This window comes from Artemia sp. Qi Xiang Cuo, chromosome 1 (genome assembly GCF_049724085.1).
Source record: "Artemia sp. Qi Xiang Cuo chromosome 1, ASM4972408v1, whole genome shotgun sequence".
NCBI classification, from domain to species: Eukaryota; Metazoa; Arthropoda; class Branchiopoda; order Anostraca; family Artemiidae; genus Artemia; species Artemia sp. Qi Xiang Cuo.
In genome coordinates this window covers 57,335,025-57,353,037 of record NC_142794.1, presented here as the reverse complement: position 1 = coordinate 57,353,037, position 18,013 = coordinate 57,335,025, and the positions used below count along the sequence as shown (strand labels likewise).

At 36.9% G+C, this 18,013-nt stretch overlaps 1 long non-coding RNA gene across 1 annotated transcript in view; it reads left to right on the top strand.

The window, feature by feature from the left end:
- LOC148956513 (uncharacterized) overlaps positions 1-18,013 on the top strand; it is a 45,048-nt gene that overhangs the window by 12,049 nt on the left and 14,986 nt on the right. Inside the window, exon 2 of the long non-coding RNA XR_016142351.1 lies at positions 2,735-2,927. This is a non-coding gene — a long non-coding RNA (uncharacterized LOC148956513). The remainder of the gene's footprint in view (positions 1-2,734; positions 2,928-18,013) is intronic.

The window sequence follows — 18,013 nt, the reverse complement described above, 5'->3', positions numbered from 1 at the left end:
TGTTCTTGATTTTCATTTACCATTACTTTAGGCATTTTTCAATCCCCTTTACCTTAAGGGGCTGCTCAGATTGGTCTTGTCACATTTTATTATCTAGGTTGTTTATTTGTCCTTTATGCTTTATGAAACTACCTTAAACCCCTTTTGTGAATACACTATTTACAGTTGGTATTTTGTGCATTATAGACACTGAAAACGATACAACCACTACTGAAGCATGTATGAAGTAAGTATGCTTTGCGAATGTGTTCATAAAAGTGACTTATCTTCACTCACATGGACCTTTTTATTTCCAAAATTAAGGCTTTTAACGATTTCTTTCAAACTTCTGACCTATATAAATCGTTTTTTAAGGCCTGAAAACCCCAGGATGCCAATTTTCCCCAAAAACATGGAGCCGTTTTTGAAAAAAATACAGACATACATACATAAATGCACAATTATTGCTCGTTTAAAGACATAGTATATATGCGATCTAGATAGGTCACGAGTTTGAGAAAAAAATTTTTAGAGCCTTAATTTTAGAAACACTTTTCATTCAAATGATGTCCCATGCATATACGTATTTAAAGAACAACAGTGAAATGTGTCGCAGTATTGTAATGACGTCATGCACTAATATAAAAGGCAGCATATATGTCACCGCCATAAAGGACGTAGTATTAAAAGTCACATCATAATATTTCAATGATCACACATTTTATAAAACTCGTCGGTGTCTTGAATAATTCATCAGTCTTTTTATGGACAGTGTTCTAAACAATAATAAGAAAACTGAAGATCGAAAATACTTGTTGAAAATGATGTGTCGTTTGAACAAACTTCTGAAGGAGTTGTTACTGGGGTTCCATTCTTAGAACCTTTGATTATCGTATTTGAAGATTATAGCGATCATGATTGCGCTTGGAATTTCGACATGGATGAGATTATCAATGCTTGCCATGCCTCTGTTAGAAAAATAAAGGTTTGGCGACATGTATTTCATAATGACAAAAGACAAGCTGAGGCAAGTTAAAGGTCCAATCGAATAAAAAGAAGTAAATAAAGACGTTTAACATTTTATAGAAGCTCCAGGCAATGAAATAGCTGTAAATAGAGACATTGAAGTTTATAAGGAGGTTAATGAAGAACCTTATAATGCGTCATCTTCCGTTAAAAAAAAAAAAAAAAAAGGTTCTGCGATATGTTTTAATAATTATAAATTCGAGCCGAGGCAAAATTCAAATGTAAAATTTAATAAAAAGCAGTAAATAAAAACGTTCATCATTTTATGAACGCTTCATGCGATGACATAGCTATAAATATAGATATTGTACCTTATAAGGACGTTAACGAAGAACCTGATACTGCATCATATGCTGCTGAACTTTATAATAATGTTTAGTGAAAGAAAAGTAATAGCTAACGACGTTGGTAATTCTAAGGAAGTTGACACAGGATGTAATTATATAGACAAGTCTGAAGCAAGCTGGTAAAATCACATCTGGCGCCAAAAGACTTAGAGGCCGGGCCAACAGTAACTGAAACACTAAGAAAACGAAGTTGTAATATTACAAAGGGGCTATTTATAGTTTGAGGACTATTTCCTTAAACAAAGTACAAACAACATGACATGGTTTAAATCAAAACGGTTGAAAATGATACGTCATTTGAACAGTAAGAAGAAATTTTTGTCCAACAGCCTGGGCCATCAAATGTGACAAGACCTATCCATACAGCTAAAGTAAAGGGCATGCAAAAATGCTTAATGTAATGTTTAACGAAAAAAAGCACAAATATATAAATATGATAAGAAAAAACAAGCGAACGCGAGAATCGCAAATTCTAAAGTAAGAGCCATGGAATAAACGACAGCGAGAATCATATTGAATTGCAAATGAAAAATTTGCCCAGCAGTCTGTCGTAGAAGCTGGAAAAGACGTTTTTTGGTACATATGAAATGGCTATAAATATAGACATTGGAGTTTATTAGAATGTTAATGAAGAACCTTATATTGCATCAGTATAGGAAAAAATGTCTGAAGTAATGGTGAATGAGAAACGAAATCTACTGCTAGAAGACAAGTGACAGCGGTGTTCGCATCGAATCTTAAGTGAAATCTGAGGTTAGAAGAGAAGTAACGGTGGGAATCACAACGAATCTCAGGAGAATACAGATCAAACCAAGTATATGACTCAGCGAAGTTTTAACAGGAAGAAGAAATTGAATGCAGGCAAATAACATGCAAATCCAGATTATAAATCCTATAAAATATATAACTTTGTGAAATATTAACAGGAAGAAGGAATGAAGAATTTCTTAATTCAATTGAAATTGCTGATTTGACAGCTCATGACTTAAAACCAAGGAATAACGCGATGATTCAGCTAATGCGTAGTTAGAGAATTAAAGATGCACAAGCATGCCGCGTGTCGAGTGCCCTGGTCCGGGCGAAGCCGGGGCTCCGGCATTTTTTGAGGCCACCCGGTAGTTTTGAGACCAAAAAAGGGAGAGAAAGAAAAATTAAGTTTTAGAATTATGTGACAAGAAAATACAAATTTACTAAGTTCGTAAGCTGAGGACCAAGTGCACAGTTTATTTTTCTCTCAGATGTTTATTCAAACTGTGCAATTTTATTACGTTTTTGCAGAACTTCTAGAATTTAATGTCTAGACTATTTTTGGTATGCTTAATGTTTGCATGTCATAAATGGTATTTTCCTTAGTGTTCTTTAATATGCACTTTTCTTTACAGAAAAAGAACTTTATCATTGTGAAAATTGCGGGAAATTGCTTTCCAGTAGTGAATGCGTAATGTGTAATGATTGTTTTTTGCTAAATTCAAAAGTTGAGGGATCCAGTCAATCGAAAAGAACCACCAAATCAAAGAGGACTCATCATGTACGCCCCCAAATTGAAAAGTCGAAATCTGGTTTTATCTCCAACAGGTAAGACAAACTAGCTTTACACTTGTAGAAATACACCTTGAATACAAGTTTAAGGTGTGTTACTTCGCCTCAAAACATAACCTATGCTAAACGATCTCAACCTATGCTGATATTTCTAAAAATGTAGAATACACAAGCTAGGGCTACTTTGCCTTGCCTCAAAACTTAAGACCTAATATGTATCGACTTATGAGGTGGCGAGAACAATTTGATTTTCTGTCTATCACCGAGATCTTGCAGAAAGTTTTAACTAATTATTATGAAGCTACATCAATCTTTGTTATTTTGTAATGTTAATACTAATATTACCGGACTTTAAAGCCTACTTAACCCTCTGAAAATCCGGGCCCTTCTTCTCCTTGGCTTAAATTACGTGCCGTTTAAGCATCTTGCAGATTTAAGCATTTTTGTGCGAGGGATGAAGAAGGGATTTAGGTTTTTTAAGGAATTTCCAGAACTACTGCAGACTGGACCGGTGCATATCGTGCTAAGTCCAAGCTGTAAAATTTTGCAGCATCCCTATGGACCGACTCATTGCAAAAAAATAGCTAAGCCTGGCTCAATGCAAAATCAAAGCTTGTCTGACTTGGTGCAAAAAAACTAAATTCTGAACCTCCGCAAAAACAACGAAGTCTAAGTTTTAGAATTTAGCAACATTGCTGCAGACTAACTCATTAGAAATTAAAAGGTAAGCTCAACCTTGGAAATTTCACAATATGGATTGTCTGCCATGGGATAACAGAACATTTCTTTTCTATAATTGTTGATACATGTTGAGCTAGAAATTTTAAAAGTTCGAAGAATAAGAAGAAAACTCATATTTCCGTGTTTAGGAAATAACCGTGGACGGATTCAATATTTCACTGTTTTTATTGCAATTTTACTCTTTTCCTGAAATTTGAAATGCTGTTTAAGTCTTGATTTACGTATAAGTGTCCCATTTTATTGTCCAATAGACTTTTTTTTTTACAGATTAGTGTTTATAATTTTTGGATATGTTAACTATTTTGTTTACTTCAGTTAACAATCTTGTTTGTTCGGGCTTACAGAAAATTGTTAAGTCACAGTCTGTGTGTCATGACGACAGTTTACTACCGTGTTCAAAGGTGTTTAATTGTAAGTAGGGCTATGTATTCAGTCAAGATTACCCTCTGCTACATTAGTTTAGCTGAAATTTAGCGAAAAAAGTTGACTAATAAAGCTCAAGAGCCTCAAGTTTTTATAATTAGATATTTGTTGTCATTATGTATTCATTTACATAACAGAAAGATGACTACCGGCTGTGAAGTTTTATTTTGTAGGCTCTTCATCTAGATAAACCAAAAATACCGGACAGTAATCCGATTCAAACCTATGGAACTGGCTCTGCCAACCGAAATTTAACGAAAGTTCAAATGGCAATGCGCGATGTCAGTCAGTTATAAATAAATATATTATTAAATATAAATTCTGTTCCATATAAATGTATTAATGGATGTCTAAAGGGCAATATCTATTTGTGTAATCAGCTTGAATATTGTTTAAATGTGCCTATGATTTTATCGAGTCTTTTAAAATTACAAGGAAATGTCGCAAGAATATACCGAGAATGAAATGGCTTGTCTGAATCAGGTCTTAATTTGCTCTAAATGACACTTATCTGTTCAAATAATACGAAATTATCGGTTGTAATTTTAAATGCATTGAATAAACTGAACGTCGAGCTCATAACCCGAAAAATCATCGAAGACAATGTCCAAATAAAGTAAAAATGAATTCTAAAAAAAAAATAACATAGCGGTGAATTTCCGAAACTCCTAGTTACAGTTGTGGGTCATCAGACCTTGTTTAACGGGGACTATAGGCTATAAGGCTCTTATTAAATTAATTGTTTCGATTTTGGCTTTTGAATCACAAATGTATTAATCTCATCTAGTAATGAATCAATTTAAATATGTCTGAAGAATTCGTATTAGTTCAGGCCAAGTCTACACTAGACAGAAAGAGTATACCTTTTTGAAATCAGTGTCGTCTGTGAGACTGAAAACTAAACCTAGTCACGGATCCTCAATATGTCTTGGTCGTGTGCTGTACTATATATCCAAGGCTCAGTACTAAAGTCAATCAAACGCATTTTGCTTTTCATTTGTCAAAACTGTGTTTTAGACTATCAAAGTGATTAGTAAATATTGATTGGTAATGTCGCTAAATGGTTTGCAGGAATAAAATTTAGCCAGAATGCTGCTGAAGTTGTTGCAGTTTATAGAAAATACAGATTCCCATTAAGAGCTACATTCTAAACTTGTTTGACTTTGTTTTGATCTCTAATCAGCTTCTACCACAACAGGGCTACTGCTTGATGTAAATTTGGTCTTTAAATTCTTTAGGCTATCTGTCTTTAAAAATTATTGTAATATAAGTCACATTTTCGTTTGCAATCCAATGAGATTTCTGCTCTTTCTTGTTCCAGGCCTTTTTCTTCATCTGTTCAGAGTTATTTGTTTTTGTGTGATTTTGCACTTTTCGTAGATACTAAAAAAAAACAATTCCTCCATCGTATTTATCCTTCACAGACTTAAACACGCTAAACTAACACGCTCCTTCATTCCATTGAGATTTTACTTCTAACCGCACATTTTGTTGTGCAAAATTTTTGTTTGCTTTTCAATGTGATTTTTGCTGTTTCTTTTTCAATGGCTTTTCTTTTGCTGTTCGGAGTCATTTGTCATCTCTTGTAATTTTGCATGCGTCAAAGGTACGAAAAACGATGCGACCACCCGTCTGGAAAACGGTTTAAATTTTTGTCCTTTGAATGTATATTAATTAAAAAAAACTTTCCGAAAAAATCATTTTTTAAACTAAAAGTAAAGGCCATTTTAAACTTAAGCTCATCAGATACATATACCTTTTAAAATTCAAACTAAAAACGATCAGAAATTACTATTAATGAATAAATGGAGACCAAAATGACCAGAAATTAAATCAGCAGTCATAGCAAAAACATGCAACAAGTAATAGCATAAATGAATAAACAGATCTTAAAGAGAGTAATGCTTCGATTGAATATGAAAATCAAGCTTAAGACGAAAACAATATTTTCCTATTGAAGTACAAATAAAACATAAAACAAACAGAAATTAAATAAACAATCAATGCAAACAAACATACAATAGATATTAGTGTAAATTAATAAATAAATCTTAAAACGAGTGAAACCTAAATTGAATATGCAAATTAAGCTTGAAACAATACAAAATAACCACAGACAAGAATTTGGGAATGACCTCCTTCACTTACTGTAAAAGTCAAAAAGCTACGGCGTCATTGGCGCTTCACTGAAAGCCAATTTTGTGACAATTATTTTCTTTTGTACATATCTCTGAAAATAAACATTAAAAACATAGTAACATTTTGAACTGATAAGCTTTCAGCAATTAATATCATTATGCATCAAATATTCAGTTTAATTTATTAGCTCTTTTTAAAGTTGTTAAAGACGAATATACTTTCCCTACAAACAAGTGATTGGATACTGCCTCCTTTCGTATTTGTAAATATAAACCAAAAGCCTACTGCGTCATTGGCGCTTAACTGAAAACGGATTATATTACAAACACTTTCTTTTCCAGTTCTTACAGCATTGAAAAAAAATACAATTACAGCGAAATAAATTCTTGAATTGATGGGTCTTTCAAAAATTATTATCATTATACATCAAATGTTGAATTTGATGTTGTTAATACTTTCCAAGACTGTTCAAGACGCATATAGTTTTCAGTAAAGTGCCAATGACGCAGTAGGTTTTAGACTTTTACAGTGACTGTCCGAGGGCTACTTGCCCTCGGATATATTTTGACTCTTAAAAATTGAACTAGAATTTTCAATTTCCAATCAAATGAGCCTCCTCTGAAGTTTATACGAGCATCCCTTTCATAAGAACTAAATACGCTTCCAGGACAACACTTACAACGCCTATCCCCCGTGCCCTGGGGGGTGTTTTTGTTATCTAATTTTTGAACAATTTCCAAAACACTGGCTGACCCAAAATCTGTAGTGGACAGGTCTGGGGAAAAAAGCGTTGGGAGGGGGGCTAGTATGACTCTCTTGACTCTTAAAAAGTGAACTAGAAATTTCAATTTCCAATCAAATGAGCCCTCTATGAAGTTTATACGAGCATCCCTTTCATAAGAACCATACATGCCCTTAGAGTATAACTTAGAACGCCTTCCCCTGTGCCCTGAGGGGTTCTATTGACACCGGATTTTTTCTTATCGGAACTTTGAACTATTTTTAACAAGATGTCTATCTCAAATTTTTCATCAGATGGATTTTGAAAAAGAAGGCGTGGGGGGGGGGCGGGGGCTAGCTGCCCTCGGATCTCTTTTGAGTATTAAAAAGTGAGCTCGAAATTTCAATATACAATCAAATGAGCTCTCTCTGAAGTTTATACGAGCATCCCTTCATGCGAACAATATATGCCCCAGGGCATAACTTACAACGCCTGCCCCCAGGCCCTGGGGGGTTTTGACGACACCTGAGTTTTTGTTATCTGACTTTTGAGAAATTTTTAACTTAATGGCTATCTCAAAATTTTTATTGGATGCATTTGGGGAAAAAGGGGCGTGGGTGGCGGGGGGGGGGGCTAGTTGCCCTCCAGTCTCTTTTGACTCTAAAAAACTTAACTAGAACTTTCAATTTCCAACCAAATGAGCCATCTCTGAATTTTTTACGAGCATCCCTTCAATAAGAACCATATATTCCCCAAGGGCATAACTTATAACACCTGCCCTCGGGCCCTGGGGGGCTGTGTTGACCTCTGAGTTTTCTTTATATGGTAATTGAACTATTTAAAAAAAAGCTATCTCAAACTTCATATCGGACAGGCTTGAGTAAAAATGAACGTGAAGGGGGGGGGGGGCTACGCACCTTGCTATCACTTTTTAATATTTATAAGTTAACAAAGACTTTCAGTTTATAATAAAATGATCCCTTTTTGAAGTTAATACGAACATCTCTTCCATAAGACCCATACATGCCCCCAGGGCATAACTTACAACGCCTGCCCCCGGGCCCTGGTGGGTTGTGTCGACACCGGAATTGTTGCTATATGATCTTTGAACTATTTTTAACAAAATAGCTACTTTAAAATTTTTATTGGATGCATTTGGGAAAAAAGGGTGGGGGGGGGAGCTGGTTACCCTCCAATATCTTTTGACGCTTAAAAAGTGAACTAGAACTTTCAATTTCCAATCAAATGAGCACTCTCTGAAGTGTATACGAGCATCCCTTCAATAAGTACCATATATGCCCCCAGGGCATAACTTATAACCCTTGCCCCTGAAGACTGGGGGAGAGTCCTGCTCAAACATATAATTTCCAGAACTTTCAACTACGCTGAACAAAATGGCTGCATCAAAATTTTGATTGGATGTGTTTGGGGAAATGGTTGGCATTTGCCTTAGAATCAGAAGGAGTGTCAGTTGCCTTAGAATCACTTTCAACAATTAAAAAGGGAAATAGCCATTTAAATTTCCAATCGAATGAACCCTTTCTGAAGGTTTTACGGCAACGTTGTCTATAAAAAACCTTATATGGCCAAGGCATAACTTACAACCCTTGCCCTGAGGGCTGTGGGGGAGTTGCCATCCTCAAAGACCTAATTTCCAGAACTTAAAATTACGTTTAATAAAATGGCAATCTCAAAATTTTGATTGGATGTTTTTGGGGAAAAGGTGGGCGTGAGAGGGGGGTTAGTTGCCCTCAAATCACTTTTGACTATTTAAAAGGGCACTAGCTCTTGGAATTTGTAATCGAATGAACCTTTTTTGAACTTTCTACGCCAATGCCAGGGTATAACTTAAGACCCTTGCCTTGAGGGTTGTGGGGGAGTGTCCTCCTCAAAAACATATTTTCTATCAGGAAATAAACTACGCTGAACAAAATGGCTATCTCAAAATTTTGATTGGATGTGTTAGGGGAAATGATGGGCGTGGGGGGGGGCTAGTTGCCCTCCAATCACTTTCGACTATTAAAAATTGCACTAGCCCTTTGAATTTCCAATGGAATGAGCCTGTTTTGAAGTTTCTACAACAACGCCTTCTATAAAAACCTTATTTGCCCCCAGGGCATAACTTAAAAACCCTTGCCCTGAGGGTTGTGGGGGAGTGTCCTCCTCAAAAATTTATTTTCTATCTGGAAATCAACTACGCTGAACAAAATGGCTGTCTCAAAATTTTAATTGGATGTGTTTAGGGGAATGACGGGCGTTGGGGGGGAAGGGCTAGTTGTCCTTCAATTACTTTTGACCCTTAAAAAGGGCACTAGAACTCTCGATTTCCATTCGAATGAGCCCCCTTTGAAGTTTCTGCGACGACCCTTCCATATGAAGTGCCTCTGGGAAAAAAAAAATAATAATCAGAAATTTGAACTATTTAAAAAAAATGTGTATCTAAAAATTTTTATCTGATGCATTTAGGGCGTGGAGTAGGGGGAGGGCTAGTTGCCCTCCAATCTATTTTGACTCTTAAAAAGTGAACAAGAACATTCAATTTCCAATCAAATGAGTCCTCGCTAAAGTTAATACGAGTATCCCTTCCATAAGAAATAATATGAAGGATTCGGAGAATCCTTAAATTACAACCCTTGCCCTAAGGGCCGTGGGAGAGTTGTCATCCTCAAAGATCTACTTTCCAGAACTTAAAACTACGGTTAATTAAATGGCTGTCTCAAAATTTTGATTGGGTGTGTTTGGGGAAAAGTTGGGCGTGAGAGGGGGCTTAGTTACCCTCAAATCACTTTCGGCTATTGAAAAGGGCACTAGCCCTTTGAATTTCCAATCGAATGAGCCTTTTTTGAAGTTTCTATGATACCGCCTTCTATAAAAAATCTTATATGCCCCCAGGGTATAACTTTAAACCCTTGCCTTGAGGGTTGTGGGAGAGTGTCATCCTCAAAAACATGTTTTCTATGGGTAAATCAACTACGCTGAACAAAATGGCTATCTCAAAATTTTTATAGGATGTGTTTGGGGGAATGATGGGCGTGGGGGGGGGGGAAGGGGCTAGTTGCCCTTCAATCACTTTCGACTATTAAAAAGGGCACTAGCCCTTTGAATTTCCAATTGAATGAGTATTTTTTGAAGTTTCTACGACAACGCCTTCTTTAAAAACCTTATATGCCCCCAGGGCATAACTTAAAAACCCTTGACCTGAGAGTTTTGGGGGAGTGTCCTCCTCAAAAACATGTTTTCTGTGTAGAAATTAACTACGCTGAACAAAATGGCTATCTCAAAATTTTGATTGTATGTGTTTTGGGGAATAAGGGGCGTGGGGGGGTCTAGTTGCCCTCTAATCAATTTCGACTATTAAAAATTGCACTAGCCCTTTGAATTTCCAATGGAATGAGCCTGTTTTGAAGTTTCTACAACAACGCCTTCTATAAAAACCTTATTTGCCCCCAGGGCATAACTTAAAACCCTTGCCCTGAGGGGTGAGGGGGAGAGTCCTCCTCAAAAATGTATTTTCCATCTGGAAATAAACTACGCCGAACAAAATGGCTGTCTCAAAATTTTAATTGGAGGTGTTTAGGGGAATGACGGGCGTTGGGGGGGAAGGGCTAGTTGTCCTTCAATTACTTTTGACCCTTAAAAAGGGCACTAGAACTCTCGATTTCCATTCGAATGAGCCCCCTTTGAAGTTTCTGCGACGACCCTTCCATATGAAGTGCCTCTGGGGAAAAAAAATAATAATCAGAAATTTGAACTATTTTAACAAAATGTGTACCTCAAAATTTTTATCTAATGCATTTAGGGCGTGGAGTAGGGGGAGGGCTAGTTGCCCTCCAATCTATTTTGACTCTTAAAAAGTGAACAAGAACATTCAATTTCCAATCAAATGAGTCCTCGCTAAAGTTTATACGAGTATCCCTTTCATAAGAAATAATATGAAGGATTCGGAGAATCCTTAAATTACAACCCTTGCCCTAAGGGCCGTGGGAGAGTTGTCATCCTCAAAGATCTACTTTCCAGAACTTAAAACTACGTTTAATTAAATGGCTGTCTCAAAATTTTGATTGGGTGTGTTTGGGGAAAAGTTGGGCGTGAGAGGGGGCTTAGTTACCCTCAAATCACTTTCGGCTATTGAAAAGGGCACTAGCCGTTTGAATTTCCAATCGAATGAGCCTTTTTTGAAGTTTCTATGACACCGCCTTCTATAAAAATCTTATATGTCCCCAGGGTATAACTTTAAACCCTTGCCTTGAGGGTTGTGGGAGAGTGTCATCTTCAAAAACATATTTTCTATCTGAAAATCAATTATGCTGAACAAAATGGCTATCTCAAAATTTTGATTGGATGTGTTTGGGGGAATGATGGGTGTGGGGGGGGGAGGGGGCTAGTTGCCCTTCAATCACTTTTGACTATTAAAATGGGCACTAGCCCTTTGAATTTCCAATCGAATGAGCCTTTTTTGAAGTTTCTACAACAACGGCTTCTATAAAAACCTTATATGCCCCCAGGTTATAATTTAAAACCCTTGCCCTGAGGGTTGTGGGGGAGTATCCTCCTCAAAAAAATATTTTCTATGTGGAAATTAACTACGCTGAACAAAATGGATATCTCAAAATTTTGATTGGATGTGTTTGGGGGAATGATGGGCGTGGGGGAGGCTAGTTGCCCTCCAATCAATTTCGACTATTAAAAAGGGCACTAGCTTTTTGAATTTCTAATCGAATGAGGCTTTTTTGAAGTTTCCACGACAACGCCTTCTATAAAAACCTTATATGCCCCCAGGGCATAACTTACAACCCTTGTCCTGAGGTTTGTGGGGGATTGTCCTCCTCAAAAACCTATTTCCTATCTGGAAATCAACTACGCTGAGCAAAATGGCTATCTCAATATTTTGATTGGATGTGTTTGGGGAAATGATGGGCATGGGGGGGCTATTTGTCCTCCAATCAATTTCGACTATTGAAAAGGGCACTAGCCCTTTGAATTTCCAATCGAATGAGCCTGTTTTGAAGTTTCTACGACAACGCCTTCTGTAAAAACCTTATATGCCCCCAGGGCATAACTTAAAACCCTTGCCCTGGTTTTGGGGGAGTGTTCTCCTCTAAATATATTTTCTATCTGGAAATCAACTACGCTGAACAAAATGGCTACCTCAAAATTTTGAGTGGAGGTGTTTGGGGAATTGATGGGCGTGGGGGGGGGGGGGGGTAGTTGCCCGCCAAACTGTTTTGACTATTAAAAAGGGCACTAGAACTCTCAATTTCCAATCGAATGAGCCCCCTTTGAAGTTTCTACGACGACCCCTTCCATATGAAGTGCCTCTGGGAAAAAAATAATAATAATAAATAAATAATAAAACATTGGAGCCGTATGGCCTTTACTATAGGCAACGCTACAGCGTTGCCTCTGAAAAGGTTAATTACCGGCTTCGGTGGAGCCACCACGAAAGCTACTTTCTCTTTATGTTTGGAAACTTTTGGTTTGATTTTTTTTTGCGTAAATTAATCAGGCCTTTCCCCAACGATGAGCAATAAAAATCTGTGCTGAAAATATCGGAACTTTGAGAATTTAGATAACAAAAAAATCACTCTTTGCTGCGCTTTCTTTAAATTAATTAAAAAGATTCTTTTGAAAAACAATTATCCAAATAAAAATAAAGAGCCATATTAAACCAAAGACTAGCATAAATAAAATCCTATAATAATTCAAACCCAAAATGATAAGAAATTACTACAAAAAAAAGAAACCCAAAAAGAACAGAAGTTAAAAAAAATGGTATTAGAAAACATGGGGGATCCGGGGAAAACAAAAAAAGGGGGCTATAGAGCTGTATGCTAAACCCCCGTTCTTACAAATCCCCATTTAACTAAAGCCTCCTTTAATTCAGCCCTCATTTAAATCAAACCCTGAACGTAAGTCAAGCCCTAAAAATAAGTTTAAGCTAAAAATCTACTTCTCGCTTCATTTACGGTTTCTAACTTGTGTTACTCATCAGTGTAACCCCTAAATCCTCTAGATTGAATGAAACTTTCAGGATTGGGCCTATTGCCAAAAGCATGGCCCGATAAAGGGTTTATTTTGGTTTTATTGAAAACTATGAACTTTTTATTATGACTTGGATTACAACCGGTTCTCAGAGCTCTTTCAGTTTGACTTTTGAAGTTGTGTAAAAGCATTTAGGTGTGTCTGCGTCTTACTGTCTTTGTCATTCTGATGTCTGAATTTGCTATTACTAAATCTCAACGTGGTGGAAATGTTCTAACCTTGAATAGACATTAGTACATTTTCCATAAAAACTTTAAGAATGGCTCCATCTTTTCAAGATGTCGCAAGTATATTATATTTAAATGTTCAGCTACTGTCAAACAGTTCGTGGTAACGAACTGTAAGTAAGGAGCGACCCGGCTCAATGGTAACCGAAACTCTAGAAAACGGTATTTTGATACAAATAGATACATCAAAAGAATGAGATTTTAATGCTGATTTCAAATACGTAAGTTTCATCAAGTTTAGTCCTCCCATCAAAAGTAACGCGCCTGAGAAGATTTGGCTGATTTTCAAAAAAAAGGGGAAAGACCCCCTAAAAGTTATATAACCTTAACCCTACTGTAGAGGTTTCAAGCTCCTATCTACGAAAATGTGGAATTTTGCATTTTTTGCCAGAAGAAAGATCACGGGTGCGTGTTTATTTGTGGGTTTTTTTTCCCAGGGGTGATCGTATCGACCCAGTGGTCTTAGAATATCGTGGGAGGGATCATTGGAATGGAAATTAAAAGTTTTAGTGCCCTTTTTAAGTGACCAAAAAATGGAGGGCAACTAAGCCCCCTCCCACGCTCATTTTTTCCCAAACTCACCCGATCAAAATTTTTAGATAACCATTTTGTTCAGCATGTTTGAAAATATTATAAGTATGTGTTTTAGGATGACTTAATACCCCGAAGTTCCCGGGGGGGGGGGCTGAAAGTTATGAACTTTACCCAATGTTAACATATAGTATTGGTTATTGGGAAGTATACAGACGTTTTCAGGGGAGATTTTTTCTGGTAGTTGGGGGGGGGGGGTATTTGGGAGGATATTTCCATGAAGGAAGTTTTCATGGGGGAAGGGACATTGCTATGAAGGGGACGCCGGACTTCCAAGCATTATTTAAAAAAAGATCAGAAATTAAATATGAAAAAAAAACAGTTTTTCAGCTGCAAGAGCAGCAACATCAAAACTTTAAACGAACAGAAAATATTACATATATGACTGTGTTCACCCCCTAGTCAATACCTCGCTCTTTAAGCCAAAGATTTTTTAGTACTTTCATAAGAGCTATATATTCTAATTAACGGCCTTTGTGATTAAGGTGTCATTTTTAAAGAATTGGAACACAATTCGAACTTTAGCTTAAAGAGCAAGGTATTGATTAGGGAGCGAACCCCCTAATATACGTATATATAAAAATATATGAATATAGAAGTTCGTTACGTAAGTTAATTCGTAAGTTACGTATATTTATTACTAATAAAAACGTTCGTAAATAAAATTAAACAAGTTTCGAGAAAGCCATTTAACCAAATAAAAAAAAATTAATATGCAAATTTTGTTTTAATTATTCATGTATGGTGAGCCAAGATCAAAACCTGCATTTATTCAAAAACGTTCAAAAATTAAATAAAAAAAAAGTTTTTTGAACTGAAAGTAAGGAACGACGTTAAAACTTAAAACGAACAGAAATTATTCCTTATATGAAAGGGGCTGTCCCCTCCTTATAAGGAGGCGTCCTTATAAGGACGCCTCGCTCTTTACGCTAAAGTTCGACTTTCTCACAGCTCTATTTTTTTAAACAATAAAAAACTTTAGCGTATAGAGCGAGGCGTTAAGGAGGGGACAGCCCCTTTTATATAAGGAATAATTTCTGTTCGTTTTAAGTTTTAACGTCGTTCCTTACTTTCATTTAAAAAAAAACTTGTTTTCTTTTATTTAATAACAAGAAATGAACAAATTGTGACGCAACCACGTGACCACTTACACTCTGGTGATCCTTTAAACATACAAAGGAATCAGGTAGTAGCTGAAATTAAAGGTGCAGCCGCAGCAACAAGTGTTTCTACTAGAAATGTCCTTGGTGTACACTTGAGAAGTTTAAATGAAGCTGTAATCTCCAGACTACCAAAAAAAAAAACTCAATTTAATCAACTATTCGCAGGGAGAGGCGGAACAAAACATTTGAGCAAAGAGCCACTGTCGTGCGCTTTTTCGATTCCCCAAGAATATAAGGATTTAGTTCTCATTAACTCAGGAGAATATGATGACTAAAGAATTTTGGTTCTGGGAAACAAAAATATGGCGAAACTTCTTGAAAAATTGGAATTAATACTCTGTGACGGAACCTTTAAGTGCGTACCACGTGCATTCTTCCAACTTTACACTATACATGGAAAAAAAGGAGATGCTTGCCCCCCCCCTTGTCTATATTTCCTTCTAACTAACAAGACACAAGAAACCTACAGAAGGATGGTCGACTATTTAAAGCAAGTAGCTCTTCTAGCCAATCCGAGTAAAATATTGGTGGACTTTGAGGCAGCAGCAACTAATGCACTTACGCAAGGCTTTCCAAACGCTCAAATATCTGGATGCTTTTTCCATTTTTGCCAGAGCATACAAACAAAATTTTATGCCACAGGTTCAAAAAATTAATATGAAACTAATGTCCACTTTAACATGCTTGTGAAAAGTTTGTGTGCTATGGTATCCGTTCCAACTGATGAGATAGTAAACATATTTGAGTTATTATATGGACAGTTTCCGGATAGTGATGACTGCAAAGAGCTACTGTCTTATTTTGAGGAAACATACATAAGGGGAGTCAGATACATGGCCGTAGGAAAAGACCTAGATTCCCATCTGAGCTTTGGAATCATCCAAACGATGCACTAGTTTGTGAACCAAAAACAACCAATGCTACAGAAGGCTTTCATAATGCTTTAAACGCTATGTTCTCTTGCAATCACCCAGGTGTTTGGAAATTATTTGAAGGAATACAAAGTGACATCGGCATTCAAAGATTATTGGCTATTCAAGCGCAAACGGCATAGAAGGTATTTGAGGCAAATACAGAGTTATTGCTGAAAGTTCAGGGATATTCTACTGAAACTGACAAGCTCAAATATCTTCGGCAAATAGCCCATTTGCAAGTTTCGTAAATTCAGTATTAATTTCATATTAGCGTATGTTTGATGGGAAAAATTATGTGAAAAGTTTCATATGAGTGAATAATATGACTAAATTCATACTAGTAAACGGAAAAGTAGTTTATGTCATTTAAGTCGTTGTGTGATTCATACAATAAACACATAACTGAAATATTATGCTCCTCTTTTATTATTAAGGAATGTATACTACTAGCAATACTACTACTACTACTACCAACTTACTGCAGTGTCAGACTGCTTAAGGCTAACACAGCTACACACGCTCCTCCATCACAATCGACGGAGAGCTTCCCTTTTAAAACCCTTCCAAGAAGTTTTTATTTCCCTTAAATATTTCCTTATGACATCTGTCAACTTCATTAGCTGATAATCTGGTTTTCGTTTGGGGTACTTGTCCATTATTCAGAAAACCCCCAAGTTGATTCAATTTACAGATATACGGGTTGAAACAAGTGAGACGCTTGGGGGATAGATAGGATAGGGGAGGTCGGGGTTGACCCGGACGATTTTTTTCTTTCTCAAAAATCTCAATAACTAGCAGATATATCTAGGCGCTTCAAGCACCCCAATTTGTGTTCTGAAATTCCACACCTACGAGAAATTTTGCCAATTTTTATCTTCGCAGGTTTTTTCAGAAACGGTTTAAAAAACAAAACAAAAATCGCTCGAAACAACCCCAGAGGGTGGGGTTGTGCCGGACATGCCATGGGTTGCTTCGGACACCTTGTAATATAGTTATAAAACTTTCAATTATTATTAAAATTCTTTATACAAAACTTCTTTAGCGAATGTTAAACTTGGAAAAATCAAAGTTGAAGCCGAGAGCTTTTGCAGCTCTTTTTGTACCACCTGTCGAAACTGGACAAGGAATCTTCAAGGTAATGTCATCTTTTGAAACTGAAGCCTGGTCAACAGGATCAGGAAAGACGAATTTTGTCCCATTTTTTTTTTAGAAACGTCACCTCCACATCAGCATCAACGAGGCCTTCTACACGTCCAACATAAAAAATGTTTCCTTTTCTTACGACAAATTTCACGAGCACAAAGTCATTAGCGGCTAGGACATTTACATCAAATAGATCGTCCGGTTCAGTTTCTCCGAGATTTAGAGATTCATCAGAAGTATCATCCGTGAATAGACATTCCGGTAATTCATCTTCACTATATTCACCTCGTTCAGTGGCCCTTGGTTTTCTTGCTTTCTTTGGAAGGGTGGCGACAACTTTCTTCTGAGACCTTTTTCTATTTTTCACCATTTGTTCTAGTTCTTCCTTTTCTGGTGTTTCTGTAAGTATTCTAGTTTTTCCTCTTTGTTTTACTCCTCTACCCATGGTTGTTGTAGGGGGTACATGAGGAAACGGCCTTAGTTGCTCGGGAGTTACGGAAAAGACTACAGAAGGCCCTTGAGTTTCATCAGCACTTTGCTCTGGGTCGTGTGGGTCAGGCACAGCATGTTGAGATTGGCTGTCCAGCAATTGACGATCTGTAACTGAAGCAGCAGAAAAGTCAGCATGGCAGAGAGTGTTGCGGTCAAATGGCCACAGTCCGGGCTTTCTGAAGCCAGCCACAATGTTACTCATGCTGAACTTCTCGAGATAGGGAACACGACTGAGCTCTGCTACCTCATATATAGAGATACGCTGGCCTGGATGAAGGTTCAATTACTCACTAAAACTGTTTCTCAACGCTGCTTTGAATGGTCCATAGATTGCAATATCCAAAGGTTGCAAGCGGTGCAAGCAGTGAGGTGGGAAGGTAAGTAAGACTACTCCATTTTCTTTGCAGTAGTTGACTACTTTAATGTCGAGATGACTGTCATGATTCTCCAGTAAAAGTAAAGTTTTAGTTTCTTTGGATGATCTGGTATGCTTCACAAAATGTTTCATTGTCTCCAAGAAGGTCAG